Below are 8,443 nucleotides of genomic sequence, written 5' to 3' on the forward strand. Positions count from 1 at the left end.
TCTCCCGTCCTCAAATTCTGCCCAGGTTTGCGGTTGAAATGGGAAGAAATTACTTCAAACAAACCATGGTACTGACTAATGCACGCAAGGAGGACGTGTATAAATATGAGAAGGCAGAAAACTTGGAAAGAAGATTTTGGTGTCAGTTGCATCAGGATTTCTACTCCTCTGTAGTCATGTGCAAGGGCAAGGCTCCAATTGTCCCTTGCAAGTGTGTGGATTGGCATACTTTGAGAAGCTCAACGATCCATTCTTCAATCAAGCAATTGCAAAGTGCAAGGAATTTGGGCTTTATGACATCATGGGTTTTAGGTATGATTGGAACGAGGAGATCCTTGCTCAATTTCACTCCTCTCTCTTTTATGATGCAAGGAAAATTGCCTTCTTTTGGACAACTGAGGGAGTGAAGTATGGAGTGGATTACATGACCTTCTCTAGGCTTCTTGGACTTGGCTCAGAGGATGAGAAGAGAGATCCAATTCATGTGGAAAATCAATTAAAGCCAAATCAACTACCAGCCCTCTTCTACAATCCGATTTTAGCCGAAACCGGTAACACAAGCACCCTTCAACCCTTCTACTACACGATGAATCAGTTCTTTCGTGCGACCATTGATGCTAAGGATGGAGATGCTACAGCACTAAGATACTTTGCTTGCAACCTTCTTGCTCGTGTCATGACCGGTGGGAGACCCTTCTCAATCATGCATTTCATTTGGAATGAGTTGAGGAGGACAATGAATGATCCACAGAAATTTCTACAATCTGCTCCATATCTCATGTACATGATAGAGAGGGTTACCAAGGTCACCTTTCCTAAGGACTGCAAGCATGCAGCACTTCACCTTCATCCTCGGTCCGGTGATGCACCGCACGCACCTCTTCTTCATGCCGATGCTATAAGGAATCCAAGATTTGATCCCGCTCCATCCCATTCCGGTGTATCTTCTTCCTCTCGCCATGGTCATCATGATTCTTTCATCAAGCGGGCACTCAAGAGCATCTTTAGCATGTGCAAGACCGCTACTCATGAGATCAATGAAAACCGCCGTGATAATATTGAGATCAAGGGTCACTTAGGACTTCCTGCGGATCCTTATCATGAGTTGCCAGAGTTTGATGACCCATTCACCGAGTGGGATGCTGCGGATGAGGCTGCTATTGCTGCTGCTCATGCCCCTCTTTCTCACCCACGTCGACGCACTCGTGCCCCTACTCGTTCTCGTCGCTCTCCTCCTCGTGGCCAAGAGATCTTTGATGAAGAAGAGGAGACCGAGGAAGAAGAACCTCACAACTACCGTGAGATCCCCAACTCGGATGAGGACGAAGACACATCTGATGACGGCGCCCAAGATGATAATGAAGAGTAGACCACTTTGCTATTTTCATTCTCTTTTTGGCACTTGATGACAAAGGGGAAGTGAAGATGACCATTTATGTACTTTTGGGCTTGTATCGTATTGAACTTGTATCGTATTTAAAAACTTGTAATGTGTGCTACTCTATGTTTAAAACTATTTGGTTATCATATTTGAAACTGTTCTAAGGCATAAATGCTAGTGTGATGCCTTTTAAATTGTGATGACTTGCTGTTTTCTGTGTTCTGTGCAGAAGGTCCGGACACTCCAGGTACTAACCGGATACTCCGGACATCTTGTTCGGAGTCTCCGGGGTTTTTGCAGCCAACACAAATCTTCCTTGAGTGCATAACCTGTCATTTGCATCACACATTGTTTTAGCACACACTTTCTCACCCCACTGTAAAATGTATAAAGAATTTTTCATGTTTTCTTCACAATGTGCCAACTTTGACTGTTGAGAATTCAATTTGAAATTCAAATTCATAGCATACATTAAGGGAGAGCTCTTTATATGCTTAAGCTTACATCTTTATGATTGATAAATGAAATACATGTGAGTTGTTACCAAAAAGGGGGAGATTGAAAGATATCTAGGCCCCTTAGTGGGTCTTGGTGGTAGATGACAAAGCACATATATATCTAATCATGTTATCGAGCATGTGTGTAGGGCCTAAGAATGATGAAGCAAAGCGTATTACAAAAACATGACCCCTCAAAAAGGGAAATGAAAAGCGGTGTTGCAAATTTACTTGAAGAATTAGATTTTATTTTGAAATTGAGTATAAGAATGTCAGACCCGGGGCCACCGGGCTGGGTACATAACATAGTTTAAAGAGGTCTAAGAGATTAAGTCCGTCTTATCTCTTATTCATCTTGTTTATCTCTTATTTATTCCGTTTAAATAAGAGATAGAGCTAATCGATACAGAGGGGATCTACTCGAGATATGTTCTGGTACGATTCCTTAGCAAGTGTTGGTTAGTATCTTTGTAACCCTGGCCTCTCGGATATATAAGGGAGGTTAGGGACCCCTCTCGAAAGGGAGAAGATTATTTAGGTCATTCTACACCAAAGGGAATACAAACCACTATACAGGACGTAGGGTGTTACGCTCCGTGCGGCCCGAACCTGTCTAAAAGTCTTGTGTTCCTTGCACCTTCGAGTTCCTGATCTCGGCGTCTCCTCACCCAAAACTTACCACCTTGGGTATACCCCTCGGTGGGCAGCCGGTTAAACACCGACAGCTGGCGCGCCAGGTAGGGGAGCGCGTCGAAGATCCGCCGGCGAACTCGATGGCATCTTTCTAGTTCACCAGGTGGTGGATTGCTACCTTCACGCATGTGCATCGACGGATCGATTTATCGAGTTCGAGATCGGATCCTTCAGCGAATGGCTACATCGATCTCGACTACTCGGCTCGACTTCACCTTGCGCTACAGCGTCGATGCACCGCGGCCGTCGACCTTGACGACCCGGCTCAACTTCGGCTTGTGCCGCAATATCCGTGCGCGGTAGCAACGTGTTCGACTACTTCGACTTCGCGAGGACGATCGGCAGCTCGCCGACGACTACATCAACTACTCGTCTCGACTTGAAAACTAGTCGGAATCGGTTCCAACTAGTCGAGCTTCATCAACAAATCGTCGCAGCTTCATCAACGAGCTCCACGGCTTCGTCGACATTCGTCCACGAATCAAGCTAAGTGATTTATATCTCTTCCGACTTGTTCTTCACAAGATCGGCTACCTTTTTTGGTACGCCTTTCGACGGGCATGAAACCCTCGGGGGCTACACCATGATCGATTACTTGTCCGTGTACGACTCTCGATGGGCATGAAACCCTCCAGAGCTACACTTCGCCGACTATCTTTGCGCACTGCGCATCCTCTTTGTCGCATGATGACTTCTTTGTCTTCTCTTAACGGTTGCTAAAGTACTCGGGTAGCACACGCCTTAATCCGTGAAACCTCGACTCTTCTGTAAGCCTATGCTCCTACGCGTGCATGCGGCTAAGCTCCCTACGCTATGGTCTACGGCCATCAGGGATCAGGTGCTTAAACGTAATAGGCTAACTGCCCGGGGAAATTACATGGCCTAGCAAGAGCAAGACGCGAAATTTTTACACCGAATAAATTTTGGTTCCTTCATATTATTACTGAGTACTACTCGGTATCTTCGCATTATGCTACATAATGTATGCATTATCTTTTTTCAGATCAAGCTTCGGCAACAACCCTCCAGGCAGCACGGCGTGCCATCACAGTTCTGCTAGTTCCCAGGCTTGGGGGCTGGGCGATGCGCACTACTCGACATGGCTCCTTCGGCTCTCCTGGCTCGTAAGCTCGGGGGCTGGACGCTGCAAAGCTACTCGAAAAAGACTCATATGAAGACTGAGAGTGCAGAAGAAACCTTAAGTCACCGCGCGGTTAAATAAACCAGCGGGAGACTTACTTTCATTATGCAGAAAGCGAAGAGTTTTTCTCCGGATTTCAGAGTAACACCAATGCCACGATTCTTGGATCCTTTTTCCCCAACCTGGGAGATTTGGGTTCAAGGCTCGGGGGCTGCGGGGTACGTGGCATCGACTACTTATTTTTCGAATTTATTCGAAGAGTAGGTAAGGAGGATTACAGACAAATGGGACCCTCAGCCTGATTCTCCGATTCAACCTAAGGCTCGGGGGCTACTCCATATGGAGTGCGATTTTTAAATCGCACACCATAACAAAAATTCGAGGCATGAGCACCTCATAGCTTCGACGCAGCCAAGCAAGTACTCGAAGAAGGACTTCAAGTCGAAGCTTCAGAAGAAGTCGAAGACTGCTTCGAAAGTACTCGATAAGCCTGCAGTACTCAGCTACGAAGAGCTCGGGGGCTTGTCAGACCCGGGGCCACCGGGCTGGGTACATAACATAGTTTAAAGAGGTCTAAGAGATTAAGTCCGTCTTATCTCTTATTCATCTTGTTTATCTCTTATTTATTCCGTTTAAATAAGAGATAGAGCTAATCGATACAGAGGGGATCTACTCGAGATATGTTCTGGTACGATTCCTTAGCAGGTGTTGGTTAGTATCTTTGTAACCCTGGCCTCTCGGATATATAAGGGAGGTCAGGGACCCCTCTCGAAAGGGAGAAGATCATTTAGGTCATTCTACACCAAAGGGAATACAAACCACTATACAGGACGTAGGGTGTTACGCTCCGTGCGGCCCGAACCTGTCTAAAAGTCTTGTGTTCCTTGCACCTTCGAGTTCCTGATATCGGCGTCTCCTCACCCAAAACTTACCACCTTGGGTATACCCCTCGGTGGGCAGCCGGTTAAACACCGACAAAGAACGCTGTACTATCAAAAGGGACTTTGATCCACACGTGTTGATGTGGTAGTTGTGCACAAGAGAACCTACAAAAGCCATGACAATCAAATCTACCACTAAAAACAGCCTTCCTGTGAAATTCCATGTTATATCCGGACTGTCCGGTTCATAGTCCGGAATGTCCGGACCCCTGTGTTTGGAGTATCCAGACAAACACCTGGAGTCTCCGGGTAACTGTTACCCAGCCAAAGTTTCTCTGAGACCGGAGTCTCCGGACCCCTGTATCCGGAGTATCCGGACATATACCCAGAGTATTCGGGTACCCTTTACCCAACGGCTAGTTTTCTGTGAGAGGGGGTATACCCCTTCATTTATCTCTCTCTTGCTCATTTGAACCAGAACACGCGTGCAAGCAAAATGAGAGCTCTCTCACTTCCCCTCTTTCATTCTTGAGTGATTTTCTTTGGGGATTCGTGTAAGATTATTGCAAGAGCAAAGATTGGTGTTAGTAAGCTTCCATTCTATCTCTTGAGCACAACACCCTTGTCTAGCCGGTGGATTCAAGTCTATTACTCTTGGAGCTTCAAGCTCCTAGATGGCTAGACGTTGCTTGTGAGTGTTCAAGTAACTTGTGAGCACCACAAGAAGTTTGTAATCTTCATTCCTCTCGGTGGAACACATAGTAAGTAACCTTGGGTTTGAGCATTGGTCTCACCCTTAAAAGAGGAGCATAAGGGTTCTTGAGCACCGTCTCTTGAATCCTTCATCAACGGAGATGTAGCTCCTTTGGGAGTGAACTTCGGGAAACAAATTATGTCTCTCTTTTATGCTCCTTACTAGTTTTATTAGATATTTGCTTGTGAGACTAACTTTCTAGGGTTTGAGGTCGATCTACAATTATATTAGTCTCTAGAGCAAGATAACTGGTTAGAAACACTCCTAAGGTACTACTAGCTTGCCTAAATTTACTCAATCTAAATTGCAGCACCAATATCTTGTTAGTGTGTACATTGTTTCATACCCGGACTCTCTGGACAATATTTTCGAAAACTCCAGACACAAAACCTGGAGTATCCGAACATATATCCGGAGTATTCGGATATCTATGTTATTGACATTGTTTAAAGTGTCTTAAGTTTCAGATTTGCCTATTCACTGCCCCTCTAGGCATCTTGAGATCCTTTCAAAGACCAAATTGCTGGGCTGCTATGACCGGCTGGTAAAACTCATAACCTGGCTTGATGATTCTGTTGGAGGTGATCATGCCAACTGGAAGGAAGCAAGGCCGAATCATGATAGAGTATAAATGTTGAGTGCTAACATCATCGGCAAAGTCAGCCAATCTGAAGGCGATTGGGTTCTCAAAGATTTTTAGGAAGATTGGGTTGTCCAGGCCTCGGTAGAATATCCTAAACCAGCTTGAGGCGTCTGTGGGATTCAACTTGCTACCGGGAAGACTGTAGAAAGCTTGGCCGAAGCTGGTACACCTGATTCGTCTCCCACTCTGATCTGGAAAAGAGTTATTGCCCAGAACAGGGAAGTTTGGTATGTGGTTCTGAAAATATAGGTGAGCCCATAACTGGATGAACCACTAGGGACCACCGGTTCTTAATTTCTTTTGGGTAAGCAGGCTCGAAGACATCAGGTGAATATATCTATAGACTTCCCCAAGGAACAATTTACCAAGGCCAACAGTATTACCTTTGGCCAATTTATATGCTAGGGAGAGGTAGTTTTTGGTTGGGGCAAGGAAAGGACCGCAGAATATGAAGTGTTCGAACCAGAGATTAAGAAAGGCCGTATGTTCTTTTTTAGTTCAGGGCCTTTGGTTTTGATGTGTTGGTTTAGGTAGGCACCCCAGTTTGTGCACTCTGTTTTGGAGGACAATTTAAAGGGGACCTCAGGCAGTCTGAAGGCAGAGGGGCCGGGTGATGCAATCTCCAAGCCAGTAATCATCATGACATCCATGAGGGTTGGAGTCATCGGCCCATGGCCAAATAAGAAGCAATTCAAGGTATTAGACCAAAAATAGCCGATGGTCTTCAGAAGGTTCTCATTCTTCTCAAGGGGGGACAATGATAGAGACAGAGCATTGGCTATTCCTATAGTCTCCCATGTGGATTGGTAGGTTTTCGCTACTCTGTTGCATCAGGATACTCAGCCCTCAGGAGGATTCGGCCAGGCACGCAGGCTGTCGGCCCAGGAATCTAAATCTATGTCTTGGCTTACAAATGGGATCCTGTTAGCCTCACAAGAAATCAAATCTATTGGACTCTCATAAGAATGAGGCCCAAGGCAAAAGGAATTGGGGGAAGAAGGATGCGGCAAAAGAATGTCTGAAACCTGAAAGATCGATAAGAGCCAAATAACAAGAAGGGATTATTTAATACTTCAAGGGTTCGAATAATTACTTTATTAAATTAGCGAAAGGTCGGAGTTTTACCTTCAGACCAAGGACGCCCGCATCGGCATTCGAGGGTTCTGCCATCTGAAATTCCAATGGTGATCGAAGACTTGGAAACTGGATCTAGGGTTTGCTTCGCGAGTTTCGAGATCACGCTCTGAGGTTTTGGTCTGGGTTTTGATATTAGATTTATGAGTAAGGGTTTTGGAGCGCAACTTGGATTCAGGGAATCTATGGAGATATGTTTCGGGAAGGTTCCAGATTTAAGAAGATGGTATTACGTCAGGGATCGACTCAGATCCGGATCGACACTTTGAGGGAAAGGACTGATGCGTTGCCATCGGCTCCCAGTAAATTGACTTTTGATAGTTGCTGACTAAAATAAAAGGATTTGATTCATAAAGGAAAATCATTACAAAAGGGGAGCCGATTGCTCCTAAAGCCGATCTATCGGCTTGATCCTACGATCTACCACCAGTAGGTGCCTAAGACTTTGCGGCGCTTGATTGGAGGGGCCGCGCTGGCGCTGTTGTCATCGTCGCTGCTGTCGTCGTCGCTGCTGCCATCGTCTCCGCCGCTGTAGCCGCTGCTATCTTCGGTTTCTTCATCGTCATCATCATCGTCGTCCTCCGATGACCCGCCAAGCAGGAAGCCTCCTGCCGCCGAGTCCTCATCGGTTGATGGGGTATCGACTTCTTCCTCGGAGTTGGAGAAGTCCCCCTCCCAGGACATGTCGTCGTCGTCGTCTTCATCTAGTGCAGAGGAGCGCATGCCAGTCAGGGATTCATCATCCTCTGACCAAGCCTGGAAATTCCACTCCTCTGCATCCCAGTGCAGAGGAGCGCATGCCTCGTAGGCGGCAATGGGGTCGAACTTCGGGGTCATCTCCCGGGTCGTCTCAGATTCAAAGGAGATGATGGAGGAAGCAGAGAAAGAGGAAGCCATTGCGAGAGAAGGAAGGGCATATTGGCGCGGGTGCTAATGGCTGAAGGAAGAAGACGAGTGAAAAAGAAATCTACCAGGGGCAGGCTTATAAAGGCAGGAGCGGAATATGAATCGGCACCGTGACGGTTTCCAAGAAGTTAGATGCAGAGTAGTCACATCCCGTGGAAGTGGAAGCGGCGCGTGTGTACGGATTTTGGAAGACGAAGAGGCGAGGCTATGGAAAGAGAAAAAAATAATTTCGAAATAATTATTGCCGAAACCAGGGGTCATGTGTTAGCGTCATAATTTGGCTGGGCTAGAAGGTGGGCCGCGAGCAAGATGGGCTCAAAGGATAATTGTAATGGACTTGCGAATCAGCCCCTGCGCGGGCGGTTTAAGACTAGATTGACCATGTATCTAGATAGGTGTGTACGTTTAAGTTA

This window comes from Panicum hallii, chromosome 7, assembly GCF_002211085.1.
Source record: "Panicum hallii strain FIL2 chromosome 7, PHallii_v3.1, whole genome shotgun sequence".
Classification (NCBI taxonomy): domain Eukaryota; kingdom Viridiplantae; phylum Streptophyta; class Magnoliopsida; order Poales; family Poaceae; genus Panicum; species Panicum hallii.